This window comes from Furipterus horrens, unplaced genomic scaffold, assembly GCF_987537825.1.
Source record: "Furipterus horrens unplaced genomic scaffold, mFurHor1.1.pri manual_scaffold_7, whole genome shotgun sequence".
Taxonomy (NCBI): Eukaryota; Metazoa; Chordata; class Mammalia; order Chiroptera; family Furipteridae; genus Furipterus; species Furipterus horrens.
In genome coordinates, this window is record NW_028327177.1 from 124,271,197 (window position 1) to 124,295,050 (window position 23,854).

Sequence of the window (23,854 nt, forward strand, 5' to 3'; positions counted from 1 at the left end):
AAATGACTTACTTGAAAATTGTGTTTTTATAGCCTTTCAGTAAAATACGCCTCTAGAAAAAGCTTAGTAAGCTTGCTTGTGAATCATTTACAATGGTTACAGCTTTTAGCCCATCATTAACTTTCACAATAGCTAATGGTTTATGACACAAGTAATTAACTAAACAATATTTCACAAGCATTGTAAACAACTAGTTACATCAAGGGCTCTAATGTGTATAACAAGAAAGTAAATTAACAGGTTTAATGTCACTGGGAAAATTCTTACCTGTCCTTGAGTGCCAAGTGTTTAAGAATAATAAGTTCAATCAAATCAGACACATAGCTGCTTTGAGACTATCTCTCAGCCTTCAAAATCTAACCTCTTTGTTATTTACAGTTCAGAAATTCATTTCCACTCTTAATGGAAAAAGATATTTATGATGCTATATTTTTTATAAAGAGGAACATATAAGGTTTCCTTCTACATTCTCTCAATTTTAAAGATTATTTCAATACCATCTTTCCTAAAACTAAATCCTCATATTTCCTTTAAAGCTTTGTTTTACCTAGCTATACTCATATTCCTTCAGTGATTCCCCTAATATACAAGGGGGGGACCCCCCCCCCAAGAAAACCCTGAAATTATCTTCTGGAGGACAGGCCCTTGTAGTACAGTCTTCCCCCACTAGGTGAGTGTTCTAGAAACCCATCTGTATCAGTGTACCAGCTGGTGGTGTTGTGAGAGGCTGCAATCGGCTCCAGTGAATTTTTTTTGAAGACTCTTTCAATGAGTTTGCCCATTTCATGATGGGTGATTTAGGAGTGCACCTGCCCATACCATGCTGAGTGTTCAGCAGTTTTTGACCATAAAATGGCATGCCTCCCCCATGCCCTGTTTTCCCTATTCACCCAATCTCACCCAGAATGACTCTTTTTTTTGTTTCCCTGGATGAGAAATTTCCCCCAAGAGAAACATTTTGCCAATGTGGAAGAAGTAAAACAAAAAATGGCAGAAGCACTAAAAGGCATCAAAACTGATGAGTTTAAAAACTGTGTTGAGCAGTGGAGAAAACATTTTGATAGATGTACTGCATCAAATGGAGAGCACTTTGAAGGTGATTGAAGTTTAAACATGTAAGAATAAATACACAACTTTTTATAAATAAATACTTTTTTTGGGAGGTCCCCCTTGTACTTGCCATGAGCCCATTCTTTCAGACAAGTCTTTCAGACAAGGAACATAATTATTTGTTTAAGGTCAGTTTTGCTTTTAAAATGAAAGCCCCAGGAAAGAAGGTTCATGTCCGTTTTCCTCCTAGTGTATAGTGCATTTCTTAGCCAATAGAATGTGCTTGTATAAGCCAAACTGCCAGATGATCCCCACTGATCCCTGCCTCCTGGTGTCCATATGCTGTCAGCCCTCTTCTACGTGTAGCAGAGTTGATTTGTGAGGCCAGTAGAATACAGCAGACAGGGTGGTATATCACTTCTGAGGTTAGGTTATAAAGTACTACAACTGCTACCTGGGTGCTCTCTGGTTCTTTCTTTCTTGTCTGTGGAAGGCCAGTTGCCACACTGTGCAAAGCCCTATGGAGAGACCCATGTGGCAAGGAACTGAGGCCCACCCCAGACTGAGTGAGCTGAGAGGTAAATTCTCTAGCCAAAGTTGAGCTTTGAGAAGACTGCAGACCAGCACAACAGCTTGACTGCAACCTCTTTGGAGACCCTAAGTCAGACTTGCCCTTCAGGAAGGTGCAGGTGCAGTTGTAGTCTGAGCCTCAGAAACTCTCTGGGCCAATAGGTGCTTGTTGATTTAAGTGCGTACCTTTGAGGTAATTTATTATACAGCAATATATATCTAATATAGTACTGAAAAAATATGTATGTGATGACTAACTTCATGAAAGATCTAGAATTGCTATGATTCATATAATAACTATCCATTACAAATAATTTATCTCAACTTCTGTGGCAGGATCTTGCTTATGGTCAGAGTGACATCCGATACAGATCTAAAACTGAACACGTGGAGTTGTAATGAGATTTGTGGGAATTATTTTTTAATCTTTTAGTTGTTTAACCACTTTAAGTAGTTAATTCATAATAGAAGTTTTGATTATTTCTTTAAAAATCCTTGAATACAGTAACTATGAAGGCCACCGCTAGTCCAAAAATACCAAGAAAGTTTGGTATACTACTTATCAATAACAACTAAAACAATGTTATTATGTATAAGTTACACAGATTAAATTATTAACCACAAACTTATTCTAAAATGCAAAACCTTAGCATGATACCTAGACATTCAGTCTTAGGACTAACAATTTGTTGCAAAGTTACATATCTTGCTTTCATGGTAATAAATTCCTTCTCATAGTTTCAAAGTTTACCTGCCCTAATATCTGAAGTCACAGTTACTACTAGATTTAACAGCCTGCCTCATGAAGTTATAGTAGAACTTGTATAATTTCTAGTTCATTTTAATTTTGAGAAGCTATACCCTCTACTGATGAAGTTAAAGGTATCCTGAGAGCTATAATGTAGTCACAAATACGTCATGTAACTTCTTGCTCTAAATATATACAATAGCACTTCAGCCCACATTGTATTAGACTTAAGGGAAACAACTTAAAAGTGGTTTATTTCTTATATATGCAATATCTCATAAATATGCGTTCCTTAGTGTGTTAATCAATTTAAATTGTACATTTTTACATAGTTGCAATAGCTCATACTCACTCTAATCCTTCAAATTTCACAGGTCATCTGGAATGTAAAAAAAGTCTTGACATTCTTTCAGTTCCTTAAACTGTTCCTTTAAAGATGATATTATTGTAATACATGTAGGATGATAATCGCATTTGCATGAAAATTGAGTTTATTTCTCTTTTTTTCCCTAGTATTTTCTACATTGGAGAAGTTGTTGTTAATGTCAGGGGTGACAATTTATTTAGCATATGTTGTAAATTAGTTCCCTAGAAAGCCTGAGAAAGAAAAAAATTATCAGTGAGCATACTTGAGATTAACATCTTTGGAAGAGAAGGAAGGGAAGGGAAAGGCAGGACAGGGAAGGGAAGGGAAGGGAAGGGAAAAGAAGGGAAGGGAAGGGAAAGGAGCAGGTTCAGAGAAAGGGGAAAGGTGGGCTATGATGTGATCTCAATAAGGCTTTGGCAAACCGAATAGCAGTATCTGGACCTGGAATGGTTCTTCTTAGCTTTTTGAAGTTGGCGTGAGAGAGACTGGCCATTACACACCCATGCTGATCAGACATTTGTGTTGGCTCTGCCAGGAAGACAATACTTTGGACAAGGTGGGTGTCTTCTGTGATGGCATTTCAGAAAGAAGGCTGACAGCTGGGTGTGGTCTCTGACAGTCCCTGCCCATTCAATCCCCCAACACTGGCAGATGGGGGCACTCTAGGCAGAACAAGCCAGGGCTCACTACATCATCAATAATATATTCTTTATTAAGATAACTTTATTTTTCTTTGAATAATTTCTTCACTCTGATGTATTAAAACTGATTAGGTACAGAGAATTCTTATTCTTGCATCATTTGTGTATAATATTTTGCCATTATGCCAAGTTAGTCTTGAATAAACAAATTTAAAAAAAGAATATAAGAGTGTTTTCTAAAGTACACATTCTATGAGGGGACCCCCCAAAACCTGAAATTTATTTATAAAAATTTGTTTATTTATTTTTACATGTTTCAACTTCAGTCACCTTCAAAGTACTCTCCATTTAATGCACTACACCTCTTGAGATGTTTTTTCCACTGCTCAAAACAGTGTTTGAACTCATTGATTTTGAGTTTGTGCTTCTGTCTTTTTTTGTTTCACCTCTTCCACATTGGCAAAATATTTTCCTTTAAGGACTTTTCTCATCTTGGAAACAAGTAAAGAAGTCACTCAGGGTGAGATTGGGTGAATAGGGTGGATGGGGCATAGGGGTTATGCTATTTTTTGGACAAAAAACACTGAACACTGCATGGTGTGAGCAGGTATGCTCCTAAATCACCCATCATGAAATGAGCAAATGTATTGAGTCTCCAAAAAAAATTTTTACTGAAGCCAAATGCAGCTTCTCACAACAATGCCAGCTGGTACACTGATACAGGTGGGTTCCTAGAACACTCACCTACCAGGGGAAACCTGTACTACAGGGCCTCGCCCTTGAGAAGATAATTTCATTGTTTTGGTTGGTCCCCCTTTGTATCGTCTATACTTTTAAAATAATATCACTAATTTGTAAAAGAGTACTGCTCGCTGTCTCTAATTGAATTTTTAGTAAAAAGGCAGCATCATTTTCCACTTTTCCATTGTGTATTTGGTGACAAGTTTAAATTTATATTTGGTAAACATGTTTTAAATCAATGTTTGTATTCAATATATCCAGTAGTTCACTGAAGCCCACATTTCATTGTGTAGTTGTTGGAAGCTGTAAAAAAATGAGTGGTTGTGAGTGGTGTTGAGATTTTTTTGATTTATTGTTTATTTACCAAGTTTTTAAATATGCAGAAAAAAAATAAAGAATATTCTAAAACTTCAATCTTTTCAGGATTTTTTTGTTTGTTATAAGCTCATGTTTTCCACATACATTTGTGGCATTGTTGTATCCTTGAATCTACAAGTTATTTTGTTTAGATTTGTTATGGAAATTATCTGCTAGTGTATGTTTGCCTAGTCATGTTATTCTACTGGAAAAAAATCCCAAATGGTTCACAACATGAAATATTTATGTTTTGGAGAAACTATAATTCTATCAATAATTTTATTTGTTTTACATTGTTTATAACAGCTGTAGAGAATGACAGAAATATTCATTTTTAGTTTATTTAAAAAGACTTCACTCATTGCATATTTTATGATTTTATTTATCTTAAAATTTTTATATACTCAACTATTATAACATTTTGTTTTCATTGTTGGTATTCTCAATTAATATTCTAACATAAAATAATAAAATATTTTTACCAACTGAATCAGACTTAACAGTAACACACTGGTATGCTTTATAGCTTTCTTGCTCTGTGTCTGTAATAGCTAGATATTTCTAATTTCAATTTTGAGTACTAACATTATTTTTGATGGACACGTGGATTTCTTTAGTTTTCTAAGAACATGTGATAAGTGCTGCTGCTAATATCTGAGTCTAATCTTTCTCTTTTTCAATCCCCAAAGAGTTTAGCATATAGAATTCTTAGAAGTAGATTTGTGTTTAATATGTTTCTGAAACTTACCTATTCCGTCTTTTAGAAAATTAAAATTTCATGCTTGAAGTGGATATTAATCAATGACAGAGACTGTTGCTTAATTGAATTACACAGCTGTGTAGCTCTATGAGCAGAAAGAATACTGATTCTAATGGAGACTTTTTTTAATCATCCAGTTTTCCTTGAAATTCATCTATTATGATTGAGATGGAGTTAGAAAATAAATTCATATTCTGCTCCACTGGTGATATAACTATAAGTTATTAGCTCTAAAAATAGAAATATTAGAAATTGCCCAGTAGAAATTAACTCAAATATTTTCCTTGTTATCCAGCTATTTTCCCCCATTTGAAAAATACAAATATTGTATTTCATTTTCCTTTTAAATACTATGTCATTTTCTGTTTTCCAATTCTTGATTTCTCCATACAAATAGTTCTATTCTCTATCAGGAAAAAATTTTTTATCTTAGAATTTATAACACTTTAGCTTATTTAATTTTAACAGTGACTAATTTTTATATTAGTGGATTTTCCATTAAAAACAATCACTGGAATAAATTAGCATAATTATGTTTTTATAATGTTTATTTATAGATTATTAAAGTTAAATATACTCAGTTGCTACATAATGTTTAATGACATAATTAAAGCACTTGTAAATTTTATTTTGGTACTCAAGAGCTCCATTCAGGTGTGTGTATAAATGGCAGAATGTATAAATAGCAATCTGAAATGTCAAATTTAGCCAAGGCACTAATAGCAGCAATGAAGAACAGCAGCTTCTGATGTAGTGGCATGGGTTACTGAAGATATTAAATCAATAGAGTGTTTTTCTTTCCTCTTTCTTTTAACTGTGGTAATATACACATAACATAAAACTTACCATCCTAATCACTTTTAAATGTACAGTTCAGTGGCATTAAATGCAGTCCTAATGATAGCGGACCACCGCCACCATCCTTCTCTAGGACTCTTCTTATCTTATACCCATTCAACAACTCCCCACCCTCCTCCCTGCAGCCCCTGGCACCCACATTATACGTTTGCTCTCTATGATTTCAACAACATATTTTCATTGTTACACTGGTTCCTACTTTGTAATATACATTTTCAATATGAAATTTTCAAAAAACAATTTAACCCTTTGAGAGTTAAGCACTTAATTTCTATCAACTGGAAAACTGGCAAAATATACTCATTTGGATAGAGAAAGAGAGCGTACTGCCATCTGTCAGAAAATTTCAAAATTGTTACATAAAATTGCTCAATTATAATTAAACCTTTTCAAAATAATAAAGACGATAAAGATATAAATGGTGCCCAGTTAGATGTGACACCCATGTGCAGTGCACAACGAGAACAACCAAAGGTGATGCCCTAGCAAAGGAGCTGGAGGGAGAAATAGTGCAAACACATTCTTGAGAAGATGTGCATGAAGAGATATTTTTGTGTATAAAACCTGTTTATGGTATAAAATTGGAAACTCTTTCTTCTTTCTGTATGTAAGGTGAAAATACTCGAGGTTCAGGACTCACAATGATGTCTGTCTTTATATTAAACATTTACAAATGTTAATAAATGTTTTCTATACTTTTTAGTGAATAATTTTCAAAGTATGATACATTATATATATACAAATATATATATATATCTATTTATATAGTGTGCATAGTTTAAATATTAATGTTAAAATTGATATTAATAGTTAAAAATTCCAGCTTAAGAAATACCTAAAGATTCTTGTGAAGTTTTTATTTATTATATAGAAGTTACATGCAAATACATGCCTATATACAGAGAACTCAGTATGCAGACTTTAAAGAGAAAGAAAAATGAGAAGAAATAGTGAAACAATAAATTAGAAGATATTTTTAACTTTTAAAGTTAAAATTATCAACTTGATGGCAGAGATGCCAAACAATCTCTTTATTTTTTTAAAAATCCTATAAAACCTTCACAAACACTAACCTGATAGTCAACAGATAATTATATCCCTGGTATTTGACACATAGTAGATGTTACATATAAATTTATTAAATGTGATCAAATGGAAGGTATCAAGACATATCTTGTATTTCTTCTCTTCACAATTCTCACTCTTGTAATGTTGAAGAAATCTATAATTTACTTCTTCATATCCCGTGGTCTTTCTTGCCATCAGTTGCCTCTGAAAGTTCTGAAATACTTTGGAATTTTAAAATTTCATATTATATGTACATATTTTTATCCATTCCTTGATGATTGCCTTCAACTGCTTGCTGCCACAAGCAGATAACAACTTTTACGTTTCCTTAATTATAAATTTTCTGCCTATTGTCTATGCTTAGCTGGTAGCCCAGTCTTTTTCTGATTGATTCATAGGAATTTGTGTATTCTAGATACTGATCACTTGATGGTTCTTGTAGCCTGGAATTGTCTGTTACCTTTGTCCATTGAATGGAGGTTGTATGTTTTCATATAATCAAATTAATCTCTTTTGCCCTTTTGATTTATATTCTAGGGTTCTGATTTTGAAGTTCTTTTGCTTAATTCCACTTCAAGGCCCAAAATGTTCTCCTACATTATTTTCTATTAACTTCAAAGTCTTAACTTTCAAACAGTTTTAAAAAAATGTATTGTGACTCGATAAGATGTTAGCCAACTACCCATCTTTATTTTTCTCCATGGACGAGTCTGGGTGTTTTTGCACAACACTGGGTTCTTTTTACATTTGTTTGTGATTTCTTCTTAATAATAGAGTGATCTCATACATGTAAGTATTTTTCTGAAGTCTTTATTTTTTTTTATTGGTTAATTTCTCTATTCTTGAACCAATACTATATTATGATTTTGGCCTTATATGCTTAATATGGTGTAGGGAAAGTTTACTTTCTCATTCAAAGTTAACAGCTGTTGATGTGCCTTTATTCTTTCATTTACATTTCAGTTTATTGAATTTCTAAAAAAAATTCAAGAAATTTCATATGGACTGCATTGGATTCATGTTGTTCCAATTTGACATTATTATAATATGAAGTTATTCAATCTCATTGCATGGAATGTATTCCAGTTTAAGATAACTTTCTATATCTTTTATTAGTTTTAAAATATTTTCTCCTTAGAGTATTTGTGTATTTTTTATTTTTAGATATATTATAATTTTTCTTCCTATTGGAACTGGTTTCTTATTTTAATTTATAATTTATACTTTGTTATATATAGGGTAAAGAGGTTTTTTTCCTAAGATGATCTTGTATCCAACAATTTTACTAAATTCTATCCTTACTTATGGTAGTTAAAAAAATTCTGTTGGGTTTTCTAGGTGCATTATCACTATTATCTTCAAACAATGACTGCTCTCCAATTCTTAAACTACTTAGTTTTTATTCATAGCATTGGTTGGGGCTTAAGCAATAGTGATGAAAATGAACAACTGAGTCATGTTCTCCATCATAAAGAGGATACATTGGAAATGTCTCCATTAACTATTACTTTTCTTCTAATTTCTTTTACAAATATTATCAAATAGATGAGAGTTTTGGGTTTACCAATTATAAATAGATGTTGAACTTTATCAAATACATAAAATATCTGAGGTAATCATAGTTTTCTCCTTTAATCTATTAATGTGGAGAGTCACATTGACAGCTATCCTAAAGGTGAACCATTCTCTTATTTCCAGGTAAATCCTATTTGGTCATGATTAATTATTTTCCATACTTTTATTTTTTAGAAGAATTTATTTATTTATTTTCAGAGGGAGAGGAAGGGAGGGAGAGAAACATCCATGTGTATTTGCCTCTCATGTGACCCCACTGGCATGTGCCTTGACTAGGAATTGAACCAGTGACCCTTTGGTTTTCAGGCTGGTGCTCAGTCCACTGAACCACACCAGCCAGGGATCCATACACGTTTTAACTTTTCTTAGCTTACATCTTATTTAGAATTTTTTGATTTTCACATTTGTTGAATGAGTAAAAAGGCTTATACATTTTCTGTTCCAATTTTAATTAAAAAAATTATTTAACTAATATTTTGTTGAACATGGGGCTTGATTCCAATTTTTAAAGGATACAGTCATAGAAGCACAATTACTAGGAAAAACGAGTATTTAAAGTATTAGTAGCTATTGTTAAATTCTTGGCACAAACTCTAGATTTTTCATGTGGTTTATTTTTATAGGGATTATTTCAGTTAACTCATGGGTGTCTTAATTTGTCCATAATTGTACTTGGTCATGATAACAGTTTTTTTTTCTGTTAGTCTTTTAAAAAATATGCTTTATTGATTATGCTGTTACAGTTGTCCCAATTTCTTTTCCCTTTGTCCCCCTCCACCCAGTGATACCCAACCCTGCAGTTGTCCCCTCCTGCTTAGTCCATGCCCGTTGGTTGTGCATATAGTTCTTCTCAACATCTTCCTGTCTCCTCCACTCCCTCCTACTATGCTTCTTAATTCCTGTACCATCTCCCTCCCTTTCCCCCCTTCCCCCTCCCCACTGACCTCTCCCCATAATGTCCCCCATACCTATAGTTCTTTTCACACTCTTGTTGCCTACTTAGTTTGCCTTTGTTTCAATTCCCTAGCTTCTGTTGTTACTTGTTGTGATACAGTTTTCATTTTAATGTTCATAGTTTTGATCCTCTTTCTCCTAAACAAGTCCCTTTAACATTTCATATAACAGTGGTTTGGATCTGATGAACTCCTTCAGTTTTACTTTGTCCTGGAAGCACTTTCTCTGCCCTTCTATTCTGAATGACAGCTTCTCTGGATAGAGTAATCATGGTTGTAGGTTTTTATTTTTCATTACTTGGAATATTTCTTGCCAGTCCCTTCTTGCCTGCAGAGTTTCTTTGGAGAAATCAGCTGAGAGTCTTATTGGGACCCCTTTGTATGTAATTCTCTTCTTCTCTCTTGTTGCTTTTAAGATTCTCTCTTTATCCTTAATTTTTGACATTTTGATTATAATCTGTCTTGGTGTGATTCTCCTTGGGTCCAGTTTTTTTGGAACTCTCTGTGCTTCCTGGACCTGTAAGTCTATTTCCTTCCCCAAGTTAGGGAACTTCTGCTTCATTATTTTTTCACATACTTTTTCAATTTCTAGTTCTTCTTCACCTTCTGGCAACCCTATGATTCAGACATTGGCCCACTTATAGCTGTCCCATAGGTTTCTGAGCCTCTCCTCATTTCCCTTACTTTTATTTCCTCTTTCTGCACTGGTTGACTGTTTGTTCCTTCTCTATGTTCCGATTTGTTGACTTGATCCCTGGTTTTCTTTCCCTCACCACTAGTTTCGTATGTGTTTTTGTTCATTTCAGCAGGACTAGCCTTCATTCCTTCCTCATCTTGTTTAAGATCTGCTGTCAGGTCTGTAAACATTCATATAACCAAAGCTCTGAACTGTGCCTCAGAAAGATTTTTTGTTTGCTGATCTGTTAGATCAGATATTTGCTGTTTGGTCACCTGTGTCACTGGGATCTCTATCATGATCGGTGCCATCCTGACAGTTTTCTGTTTACCTTTGCTTCCTGGGCAGGGCTGTCACACCTCCTACATTATAGGGGGTGGAGCCCCATACACTCATCACTACCAGGCGACCCTTATCACCACACTGTGACGTTTTATGTGGGGTTGGGGCTTCAAGATGGATTCTTGCCGTTTACTCTCTGCTGAGGGACTGTGGGCTTCTTTCTCCATCCCCACCCCCTCTGGCCTTCACAGTTCAAGGCAATGGGGGTCTGCCTTCCCCAGCATTGAAATTGTGAGCCGACGGGTCTGGTCTGCATTCCGGGATGCTCCCCAGGTGTTTCTTGCCTCTTTTTAAATACAGGTGTTTGTGCTTACTGCCATCCCGCTGCTGTCACCACAGCTGCCACTGTCACAGCTGCCACTGCCACAGCTGCCATAGCCAGCACAGCTTGACCTCTTCTCTCTGGCTTCACCCCCTACCCATCCGGAAGGAAGAGCACCACTTGTTTATAACTTCATATGTTGGACTTCCATGTAGCTTTATTTTCTGGAACTTCTTGTCATTTCTGGTTTTGCAGTAGATGTATTCCTTCTTAGTAGTGGAGGGAGACAGAGTGTGTCAGTCTAAGCCTCCATCTTGGCTAGAAGTCCAATTTTAATTTTTAATGCTTTTTAAAATAATTTATTATCTGTTTAGGTTTTTATATTTATTAGCATATAATTTTTTCACATTTTTTTATCATTTAAAACATTTCTATTTTATTTGTGTTTATTTCTCATTTGTTTTCATTTCTATCTTGTCTATTTTTATTAGCTCTCATATCATTGACCAGTTTTGTCATGACTTTTATTACTCTTTCAAAAGAACCATCTTTTAATTTTGTTAATAGTCTATTGATTTTGAAAAATTCTAATGCAATTGTTTTTTATCTTTACCTTTATTATTTCTTTCAATCATATTTAAAAAAGATTTAATGTGTTGCTATTTTTCTAATTTTCCAAGTTGAGCTTTAGTTTGTGGTTTTTAACTTCTCTTGTTTCCTAAGTAAAAGTATTTAAAGCTATAAATATCTTTCTCTGTGTTGCTTTAGCTGTGTCACATAAATTTGGAAATGGGGTGTTACATTGCCATTTAGCTTTAAGCATTTCATTATTCTCCTTTTAGTTCAAGGGTTGTTTAGCAATATATAATTTAGTTTCTACACCTACAGGATTAAAAAAAAAACTATCCTCATATTATTAATTTCTAATTTTATTGCATATGACCAGAGAATATAGTCAATGTGATATTCTATGGAATTTATTAAAGTTACTCTTGTGGCCTACTGTGCAGTCAATTTTTATAAATATTTTTCATGTCCTACAATGAATGTTTTCTCTGTTTTTGTTTATTTGTTTGTTTTTGACTGAGGGTTCCATTTATATCTAGTATGTGAAACTCATTAATTGAATTATCCTGATTTTTCACATATCTGTTTACTTTTTGTCTGTTTCAGCTTCAAATTTCTAAAACTGGTATATAAGAATCCTCAACTGCAATTACTGATAAACATATTTCTCCCTAAATTTCCTAAAATATTCTAAGGCTGTATTGTTTTGAGAGAATAGGTTTATGGTGGCTAAAATTCTTATTCCATTATGTCTTTTATGAGTACACAATGTTTCCTTTCTATTTGTTTTCTATTTTTGCCTTGAATTAAATTTTACCAGATATTAAGATTTCTATTTTAACTTTTCCTAGTTTAATATTTTAACCCTTTTTCATGTTTTCATTTTTAGTTTTTCTGATCTTTTATTTTAAACTTGTCTCTTTTAAACAACATGTTGTTAGAGCTTATGTCTTAAACAGTCCCCTGGCTAACTGAGATTGTTCCAGTACCTTCATATTAGTTGCCTTGTTTTGAGGTTTTTTGGCACTTTGAACAATTTTTTACAGTTCTTCTATATGAGAGGCTTATTCTAAATCTAGCTACTCTGTCACATCTGAAAATAAAAGAAATGCATTTAAAAATAAAATTTGTATCATTAAAAATATTTTATTTGTTACACTAAATGAGATTGAGATCATTTTTGAAGGAAAGAGTACACTTTTCAAATAAAGATTTTGGCAGCAGTTAGATAGAGGGAGCATAATACATTAGTTAATTCAGAATTTTTGAATGTTAATGAATATAACTCAGCAATCATTTTATCTTCCATGTGGTTTTTATCCTCAGAATCTTCTTTAGCTAATATAAATGTCAGATATTATTTCTGAAAGTTTATATTATGAAGACAACATTAAAATCTGTCACATTCCCCAAAGTGAATTAGTGTGCACAAGAGCATTACATACATGGCATAGATAACCTTCCTGGACACAAATGTGAAATAGAGGCTTCTGAGTACACAAATATCAAATCAATCATTTTACTCACAATTCAAGGCAATCCAAGGATTTCAAGACTCATTCCTACAGATCTTCCATGTCTCTACCATAATGACCAAGGCTGATATATCAATTCTCATGCAAAATATTTAGGCAGATCCTTGGTGACAATGGCTTTATAAATTTAATATCCTATAAACTAATGTTGATTGGACTAAAGTAAAGTAGTCAGCATATACTAAATGTGCGGTGACTTTAAAATCTTCTCTTGAAAGCTTTTTTTCTTTAAAAAATCACTTAATCCATTTAAAAATACCTTTTTGAATACACAGAATTGCTTTAAAAATACTGAGAAAACAAGGTAAGTATAGGTAGTTCACCCTTGGGTCTATGCCCACACTCTACTGGGCTCAACTGTGCAGAAGATGGTCAGGGGTCAGGGAGAGACCAGTAAAAGACACTACTTTAATTCCCAACCAATTTTTAAAGAAACCCAAGAATAAGCCTTGTATTTTTCAAACCAATTTTCTGCAGTGATAACATGAGCCAGAAACATATATTTGAGAGAAACATATATTTGCCCTGGCTGTAACAAAGATGTGGGAGAAACAAACAAACTAAAAATACAGCTGCTCTTCAGAGCTTCTCTGCACACAGGTCCAGGTTAGGCGCTCTTATGTAAAAACCCAACCCACCCCTTATATCTATTGGACAAACTTCTCCCAGTATCTTCTCTTTGCCCCAAGATAGAGTTGACTACTTGTTTCTGTGCTTCATTAACTTTTCATATTATTTATATAAAGCTTTTCTTATTTTATTATCAACACATACAGAAAGTGCCCTTTTTACTGAGCAATTCAGATTGAGGTAATTTACAGAGATGGTTACTGGGTGCAAGTTCAATCTTTGCCGGGACCTCAGCTCTATTTGGTTGAATTCCAACTGTGGTCTTGACTCATCACACTTCAAGTCATGAGTGTTGAAAAATACAAAATTAGTCTCTTTCCTACATATTTCTTAACTGGGAAAGCAGTCTTCAACATTCTACCCAGCATATTCTATTTTTCATTAATTAAAAATGCAGCAATTTACAATTTTACATTAAATAATATACGTATATATGCACACCACACACAAAACTCTAATGCTAACAATGTATTATATTTTAATATATTTTCCAAACTGATATTATTCCTTTTCTAGAATGATAAAATATAATACAATAAAATTCCCTTCTTTGTATTGTCTCTCATCCTTAATAATTCCTTTGTTCATTTTGATTAAAATAGAAAAGAAAAGGTTAAATACCAGTTACTGAGGTTAAATATTGAGTTAAAAATATATATTATTATTTCACTCAGGCTTTATAACAAATAGTCATCTCATCCACGTGGTTTGCCCTTTAAAATAAGTAATTATTTTCTTTATACCTCTGGTCCTAAGCAGTTTCCATAAAACTATAAGATATTAGATTTTCATATAGTACAATGTTAATTTGACCAAGTTACAGATAATTCTGTATTTGAACAGATAGGTATAGCCACAGTGGGATTATCATGTTCAAATTTAAAGACAATGCAGAATGTTTTGCTCCTCAAATTCATAAAGTATGATGACTGAAATTAGTGTCTAAAATGATTAATAAAAGTTTACCAAGTTTATTCACCTATGTTAATACCATTTAGAAAAGCTAAGATCAAAAGAGAATTTATAGAAATGAAAGTTCTTAATAAGCCTGAAAGTGGGAGTGGAGTTGCAACCTAGTTTTAGTTTTCAAATTGAGAGGAACTTCCAAAGAAGATAGAAATTCACCATACAATGACAAACGGGAAACTGATATTAAAATTCATGTAATTTAGGTTTACATAAAGGAATTATTTTTCAAGAATATGTCTTACTTAAATATATGACTGAGGTGAGTTAAAAATCCATGATTAAAAACCTCATTTCTCAGTTCTGTTTTAATGAAGGATTAGCTCAAGAATGTTCAACCTCAAATCCCTGTTGTGAGGGCTTTATTTACTTATGGGCTTTAAGTTCCCTGAACTCTTTGAAATTATATGCTAAGTCTATGCAAAGAGGAAAAGTTTCTGTGGAGAGGGCGCATAGCTTGTGTCAAATTGTCAAAGAGAGCAATACCTGACCCCTCTCTCCCTCCCAAGTTACAATCTAATGGAGAAAATGATTTTGTTGACTCTTGTTAATAGCACTGAGAGTGAAAATGTATTTCATCCTTTAATGCTTTAAATGACTAAAAATAATCCTATAAATTGATATGCAAGACAAAAAGAAAAAATGCAAAGAAAGAACTCTCCCTTTTGAAAAACATTTATACTTAAATAAATTGTCACTTTTTGTAATTGTAACCTGACAAGTTTCCCAGATAAGATCGTGATACACAGCCAGGAAAGTATCAAACTTTTGCTCAGACGGAGGCCACACACTCTCATCTTCTTGAGGATTATTCTAATTTTAAATCACTAAGCAAGAGAAATAAAACAACTTTGATAATGTGAATCTAAAGATTTGGACTCGAAATCAAAGTTGTACTTAATGACATTTGAACTAAATTTTCTTTACCTTGCCAAAGCGCTGTCGTGAACACTTCTGATATCATACTTAAGTAATGTTGTTGAAAGATTAAGACTCATAGTTAGATTTTATTATTAGAAAAACTAAAGCTATTGCTATTACTGCCCAGTTTTTATGATGCATAATTTCCTTACAGATAAGTAGGCCATAAAATAGACGAGCTTCTTATCAAAGTCTGTTTATGACCTTTTCCAAATCCAGAAAACGCTGCAGTCAATTAATTTTTTTTTGCAGGAATTCTAAGTCAACATGTCTTTGTGCCTCTTGAGTCATCCTTGGCAGGGTGTGGAGCAGTCGATCATGTTTTACTACTGCAGGGTAACAGAAGCTACAAGGTTATCTGAAACTTTTTATCATGTCTCTCAGAAATGTTCTATTTGCAAATCTATGACTTAATAATTCTATAACATTTTAGTTAGGTCTTTGCCTGTAATAATTCATTTAAAAAATGGCTGGTCCTCCCCTATACCAGACCCTCACTGCCTCCACACACACTTTCCTCACCCACTCTAATTTTCATGTTCAAAACTTTTTGCTATCAGTCTTTACTTTTAAAGGACAATTTGGCTGGATGTGAAAATGCTTGGCTTGCACATTCTTTTCATTGGTCCTGTGTTGTTGTTGGGTCACTGTGCTCAGGTATTAAATATGGCAGTCAAAAGGTCTTATGCTTAGCTTTCTTCCTTTTTTAGAGTTGATCTCACTCTTGCTGCCCTAAGAATTCTTTCTTCCTTTCTTCAATCCTTCCTTTTTCATTTTTAAAAATTGTTTTTCTATTACAGTTATCCCATTTCCCCCCGTTGTTCTCCCCTGCCTCGCTCACCTGCCCCCTCTCCCACAGTCAATCCCCACCCTGTTGTCCATGACCATGGGTCATTTATACTAGTTCTCTGACTAGACCCTTCTCCTTCTTTACCCCCTTCTCCCCCTCCCCCTCCCCTATGGTCACCATCAGTCTGAATTCTTTCTTTATTTTTAAATTTTAATAAGTTTAATAGTATATATCTTAACACTGACGGTCCTGGGTTAACTTTTCTTGTATCATGGTGTTCCTTTTTCATATGTGAAACTCATCTTATTTTAGATATCAGGGGAGTTTTATTGAATTATATGTTTCACATTTGTTTTTTTCTATTGGTTCAGTTTTCTTCTTCAGAAATCCCACCTCCAGGTGTGATTTATGTCTTCTATGTTTTTTTCTTAAAAAGAAATAAAAATCTCTTTTATTACTTTTGCGTCATTTTATTTGCTTGTTCCACTTTCATCCTCTATGTTCTGTGTTTTTTTATGGTATCTATTTTCTTTCATGCTCCCTGTATTTTTTTAGAAATGGTTTTGTCTCTTTTCTGAGTTTTATCAGTTACTGTTTCACCTTCTGCTGTTATCTGGCACCGTTTTCTCGTCTTCCTATTTCTGCTATGTGATCTTCATAGCTGGGCTTACCTCATTAATATAAAGAAATGCATGTTGGAATATTGGTATCATTTTTACATGTAGGGAATTTTGCTGCTTTTTCACTTTGTTTTCTAGTAGCTCATTGGTATGGGTGGTGTGTTTATCTTTTTTTTTTAACTGTTCTGATTTTTTACTTTTAAAAAAATAAACTTTACTTTTTTAGAATAGTTTTAGGTTTGAAGAAAAATTGTAAAGTTAGTATAGAGAGTATCTATGTATCCACATCCCTGGTTTTCCCTATTATTAATGTCTTAAATTAATATGGTACATTTGCCACAATTAATGAACCAATATCAATACACTACAATTAACTAAAGTCCATACATTATTCTGATTTCCTTATTTTTAAAAAATCTAATGTCCTTTTTCTTTTCCAGAATCCCATCAGGGATAGCTAGCACATTACATTTAGTTGTTATTCTCCTTAGACTGTGACAGTTTCTCAGACTCTTTTTGCTTCTGTTGCCCTTGGTTGTTTTGAAGAATACTGGTCAGATATTTTGTAGACTGTCTCTCAAATGGGATTTGTCTGATATTTTTCTCATGGTTAGATTGGCGTTGTGACTTTTGGTGAGAAAGACCAAAGAGGTAAAATTTCATTTCCATCATATCTGATCAAGAGTACGTACTATCACTTATCATTGTTGAGGTTGACCTTGATCAGCTAAGATAGTGTTTGTTAGGTTTCTCCATTTCAAAGTTACGCTTTCCTCTTCCTTTTCCAATGTACTTTTTGGAAAGAAGTTATTATGTGTAGCCCACCTCAATGCTTGCCTTCTCGAGGGCAGAGTAGCTATATGAATTATTTGGGACTGTTTCTGCATGGGAGATTTGCCTTTTCTCTCCCATTTATTTATTTATTCAACCACTTATTTATATTATGAATCATGGTTATTTATTTTATACTTTAAGTTTAATCCAATACTACATTATTTTGTTCCTCAAATTGTTCTACTTTTGGCCACTGGAAGCTCTTTTGGTGAACTCCTGTGTCTTTTTGGCATATTCCTATCATCTTGGGTTCTTTCTTTCTTTATTTGCACTTCATTACTTTCTGGCATTACGAGGTATTCCAGGTTCATCTTGTGTATTTACTGCCCCATATCTGAGGATCCATCATTTCTCCAAGGAGTTACAGTTCCTTTTATCAGAGAATAATATTAGAAATCAAAATCTGAGCACTAGGTGTGTTTGATACTACTGGATCATTGATGTTTTTGGTCCCCCTCAGATGAGAGAACAAGGAAATATCTGTGTGTATACTCACCTGGAATAGTATCTGTAATTATTTCTCTATGTAATCATTACATCTATATTGAACTAAACATGAGTTCATACTGACATCTCAAACTCTTATCCATTGCTTCATGGATCATTCTAGTCTCTTCCTCTTGCTTATCAGTAGCCTCCCACTCCATCAGTGGATCTGCAATCCATTTATTTAATTGCTTAATTCCTGCATACACATGTAGTAGTATCAAAGTTGTTAACCCATGCTCCTATTGTTGATAAACAACTTAAAAATGAGAGTTCAATGGTTATGTAAAATTTTGCTGCCTTTAATTTTACGGACTCCTTACATTTCAAAAGTTTCTTAAGTCAGTAGCTTTTCCCTCTCCTCTCTTTAACAAAATTGTTTTATATCTTTTCAAGATTGTTAGATTATTCTCACATTATGTATTCCATTTTAAATCATTTTTCAACATCGACATAACATTCAAGTTCACTCTTGGTAATCTAAAGTTCTATGGATTTTGATAAACGCGTAGTGTCACATATCCACCACAGAACCTAGCTGGATCCTACATCCTTCTGTCAGAAACAGTAATTCACTAGGGCCCTTCCCTGGCTGCTACTACCAGGAGATAACCCCTGTCTTCTGAGACATCCCTTTTCTTTTTCAAAAGGCAGCACTTTTTGGAGATATGCCTTTTATTGATTCCACTGAAAATTTTCATGCCTTTCTTCACCACCTCCAGCTGTTATGCCCTGGCATTAATTTTTGTTCAAATAGATTTTACCCTATTTTGTTGTATTTTCCTAAGTTGTATCTTGCAAACATTGATTTCTAATGTTTGTCAGCAAAAGTCCTCATCTGGGCTCTCTATCCTTCTCCACTCCATCTGGCAGCTTCCTGCACAGGACCTGGGCTCAGTTTCTTTTGGCCACATGTACACATAATTTGGAGTTTGTGGATTTTTCTCTGTCCCCTACTTTCACCAAAGATGTATTTTGTGGCTTTATTTTTGTTCTCCTTGTTGTTGTCTTTGGTTTCCAGGAGAAGTGGGAGGATTCAAAACTAAACAGTGCCCATGTTCCTGACCTCTGTACTGAATTTGGAAATAATAAGAAACAGTAAGGAACAGCAGGAAAGTGAACACCTGAGTCACGGTGTTGCCTGGTGCAGAGAGCAGTGGAAATGGTGCCCTCTGCAGTGAGTGGCCTGATGCAACAGGCTTGATCAATGCACACCTTTCTGTCCCTTGGCCCCATTTCTGTAATCTAAAGGTTGTATTCTTTTTCTTCTTGATGTTATATGCTCCCAACTGGGATTTTGATAAAGAAACAGGTAGTAGTTTAAGTGCAAAGTAATTTGCCATTACTTGGAAGAGTTAGGCTTTGGGAATCTGACTTTGATGAAACAGCACAAGAAGAAAGTCAATTAAACTGGTATTTACTTTGCTGGAGATTTTTCCCCTTTCATCTAGGAACTATAACTATATATACAAGTGATTGTAAATGATTTTAAAGGTCTAAAGTTCCTTTCGTCTACCTAAACACACATATATTCACACAGGGAATTTTTTTTAAGTATGCATAGGCATTCTGATAAAGTTTTGAATAGAAAAATGTTTCTCTAGTCATTTATGCCACTTCCCTTCTTCAAGGCAGAAAACCTTGAAAGAAAAATATCTTCAACCCATACAATTACACATGGTTTTCATTTCACATCGCCCCTGAGTAATTATTTAGACAGTAATAATAAAATACTTTAAATGTATTTGCATTTGAGCATATAATTAACGGTGCCCATAAAATTTGTGTTTAAAAGAAATCTGGCAACTTATTGAGGAAGCTAACAGAAATATCAAAATCTGTTCTCAGTAGAAGCTATTTTATTGAGCTTTTATAAGAGTGTGTGTTGAAGGAGAAATGGAATTGGTATGGTCTCAGTCGTATTTTATTACAACATTAGGGATCAATGACATAATTTTCAGTGCCTCATTAACTCTCCCACAGAACCTGCTTACTCTGACCTACACATTCTATTCAGCCACATGCCTTAGCCCTGAAGTTCTAAATTTATTAAAAAGACTTCCAGAGTCTCTTTAAAGAGGGTTCCAGAGGGCTTAACACAGTATTTCTGGTCCTAAGAAGTATAGCCTGGCTTGTTATTTTACAACTGGAAATAAAATGTTTGGGACCATAGATTCTAGAAAAAAAAAAACAACAACAACAACAACAATAAAAAACAAAAAACTAGGTTAGGCTAAGTAACCTTTACCAGTCACTGACTTAGAGAGCAGGTAAGACCAGACTTGCCCAGAGGGGACGTGAGGATCCAGACAGAAAACACTGTAAAAACCCCAGGCAGCTCTGCTGTGGCCATCCCAGGAATGAGTTGGAACAGGGACAGAGATAAAGCCATAAAAAGACCATGTGCAAATGGACTAAGCTTCAGGGGAATGGAGAGGATTCTAGACATAGACACAAGGTTTAGAAAAAAAAATAAAGGGAAGAGATTTGCTTCCATCTCCTAAACTAGATGAAGATTCCTTTGGACTGGGGAAAGTGGAGACAGGAAGCAGCGAAGTAGAGGGCCCTTGAGCCCAACATCCTGGACAGAAACATTAGGGAGGAAGTGAGAGTCCAGAGAGGAAGAAACCTCTCAGAAAGGCCAAGTGCTTGGTTGAGTGCTCTGTGCTGCTTTCTTGAAAACCTTAATTATTTTGTCTTTGAACTTGTGTTTTGTGAGTGAAGTCTGATGGGAAAATGGAGCGTGTGCATGAGCACAGGACCATTGTTTAGTGTTGTCTGAGCTCAGAATTCCAGTGGACTCCAAGTGAGTAAGTGTGTTATGTCTGTGATTGAGTAATTGTGGGCACTGACAGCCCCGAGAGCCTATGTTTCCCACCGGAACCAGAAGGTGCTTCCAATGCAGAAAGAAGGCAAGAGCATCCTAAGAACCAGGAATGACCTCAATCAACGGATTTGACATGTCCTTTCTTATTTGTGTACTTTCCTGTATTAGTCAACCACCTAGACTGAAAACAATGCTGTAGAAGGAAATGGAATGATGAGGCCACCTGTAATTGCTTTTTGTATCAGTTCTTCCTTACTCTTCAGAAACCTGAAGGTAGAGCATGTTGGTAGAATGTACGCATATCTTGAAGTGAAATAGAAACAGTCAGGTTAGTTTTGTGCAGTTTCCACTGTTGTTGTAAAAACAAAACACATGATACATGTGCAATTCCAGCTACAAATGACAAATTGTGTAATTTAGGAATTGTGCATATGTATTAGATGTCCCTCTATTTGCATTTAAAACTGTCATTGCACAATATAAGCAGTGAAATTCATAGTAATTATTTGATATTTTAATATTTCTTTATTTAGACTAGCATTAAATAGCAAATAAAATGCTCTATGACAAGGTGAGAAACAGCCGGAAAAAAGAAAAAGCTTTGCTTTTAGGACGTTTAATGACATTTTCCCTCTACTTCTTGTACAAATCATGTCACTTCTCCTAGAAATAATAAAAGTGGCTGTCCATATAGATTCTTCCAGATTCTGTGCGCTGAGGCTTTAGGGTAGAGGAATCCATGGAGCTGAAGGGGCCACACAACAGGAATGACAGCAGTTGGCAGCCACGTGTGGATGGGTGACTGCAGACCAGGTGGGCCTCTCTCCCAGTATCTGACCCCTGTGATGGATCCCCAGGATCTTGACAGAGGCCTAGGGAAGGGGAGTATCCCCAAGACAGAGTTTAAAATACTGTGTAAGTTTCCTCTTGCTGTTAGAACAAATGAGCACATACTTAATTTAAAATAACACAAATCTGTTACCTTACAGTTCTGGAGGTCAAATAGCTAACATAGATCAATAGGGCTGTGCTCCTTTGGAGGCTCTGGAAGAGAATCTCCTTGACTTTTTCAGATTCTAGTGACTGCCTACATTCCTTGGCTTGAAGTTCTTTCCTCTATCATCAAAGCTGTATAGCATCTTCTCTCTCTGCTTCCATATTCATGGTGTTTTCTCTCTCAGAAGGAACTCGTGATTCCATCAGATCGACCTGGATAATCCAGGAACATCTCCCCATCTCATGATCCTTAATCTCATCCACAAAATCCCTTTTTGCCAAATTAGGTAACAAGTTACAGAGACTGGGATGTGGACATCTTTGAAGGGCCAGAATTCAGCCTACCACACCTACCATTCAGTGGTTTAAGTGCTCAACATAGAAATTAAGCTTAGTTACAACAAAATAAAATTGTTTTTAAACATGTACGCTGAGACCTATGCCCTCTACATTAAAGTTTAAACTAGGCAAAGGAAGAAAATAAAACAATCATCGTTAAAACTTGTATCAATGTTAGTAGCAAAAAGAGAGATAGCATTTAACAACAAAGGATTTCCCTCCCAAAACTGGTCCTTTGTTTATTATGCTATTGAATATGCACTAGACCCTCGATCACCACAGTATAGGCTAAAAAGGCACCAGTATTGAGGGAAAATCATTAATGCCCTTGGTCGTAAGAGGTTGGAGAGTTTAGTAAATCCATAAACCTTAGAAATTTATCTTAGTCAGTTTGGGCTGCTATCATACAGTAGCATATGCTGGGTGGCTCATAAACAACAGTAATTCATTTCTCATAGTTCTGGAGCCTGGAAGTCCAAGATCAGGGTGCCAGTGTGGTTGGGTTTTTGGTGAAGATCCTCTTCCTGGTTTGTAGATGGCAGTCTTCTCATTGTGTCCCCACATGGCAGAAAAAGGGCAAAAGAGCTCTCTGGGGCCCCTTAATGAGGATACTGATTCTACTCATGAAGCCTTCCCTCTCATATCCTAATTTTCTCCCAAAGCCCACCACCCCCAATGCTTTCACATTGAAGGTTAGGATTTCAGCACATGGACTTGAGGGGAGGACAAACATTCCATCCATTGCAAAATTCATACTCAGAGCACTGTTGTAGTAAGTAAGTGATATAGCAGACACGGTGTGGACCTGATCAGACTATTTCCCTCCACCACTTTTCCTACCACCAAACCCATTCATATTTTGTTTGGGTATCTGCTTTCCACTGTCCTAATTTAGGGCAGTGCTTCTCAAACTTAAGCGTGCATATGACTCACCTGAGCATCTGGCTAAAATGCAGATACTCAGGTGAGCCTGAAAACATGCATCTCTCACAAGCCACCAGGTGATGTCTGTTCTGCTCCTCTCTGGTGTAAGGCCTTTGGGGATGCTGACCTCATTTCCAGTTGCAAGAGGTGGATCCTGAGTATCCAATACCAGATGTATCCCTTGCCAGTGTCTGGATCAGAAATGAGAGTGTGACCCAATTTCAGCCAATATGATGCAATGGTAATGCTACAAGGTGGGTTTTGAGGATCCTTTACTGCTCGTAAGTCATCAGTGAAGAGACATTATCCCCTTCCTCTTCACCTTGCTGAGTCCAGTTGTAAGTCCTAGAGCTTTGGTGGCCCTCCTGGGACCAGATGGTGAGCCAGCCTGGGTGCAAAGCTGCTACCCCCAGGAGCCTGTAGTGAAGTTGAAGTTCTCAGTGTGAGGAAG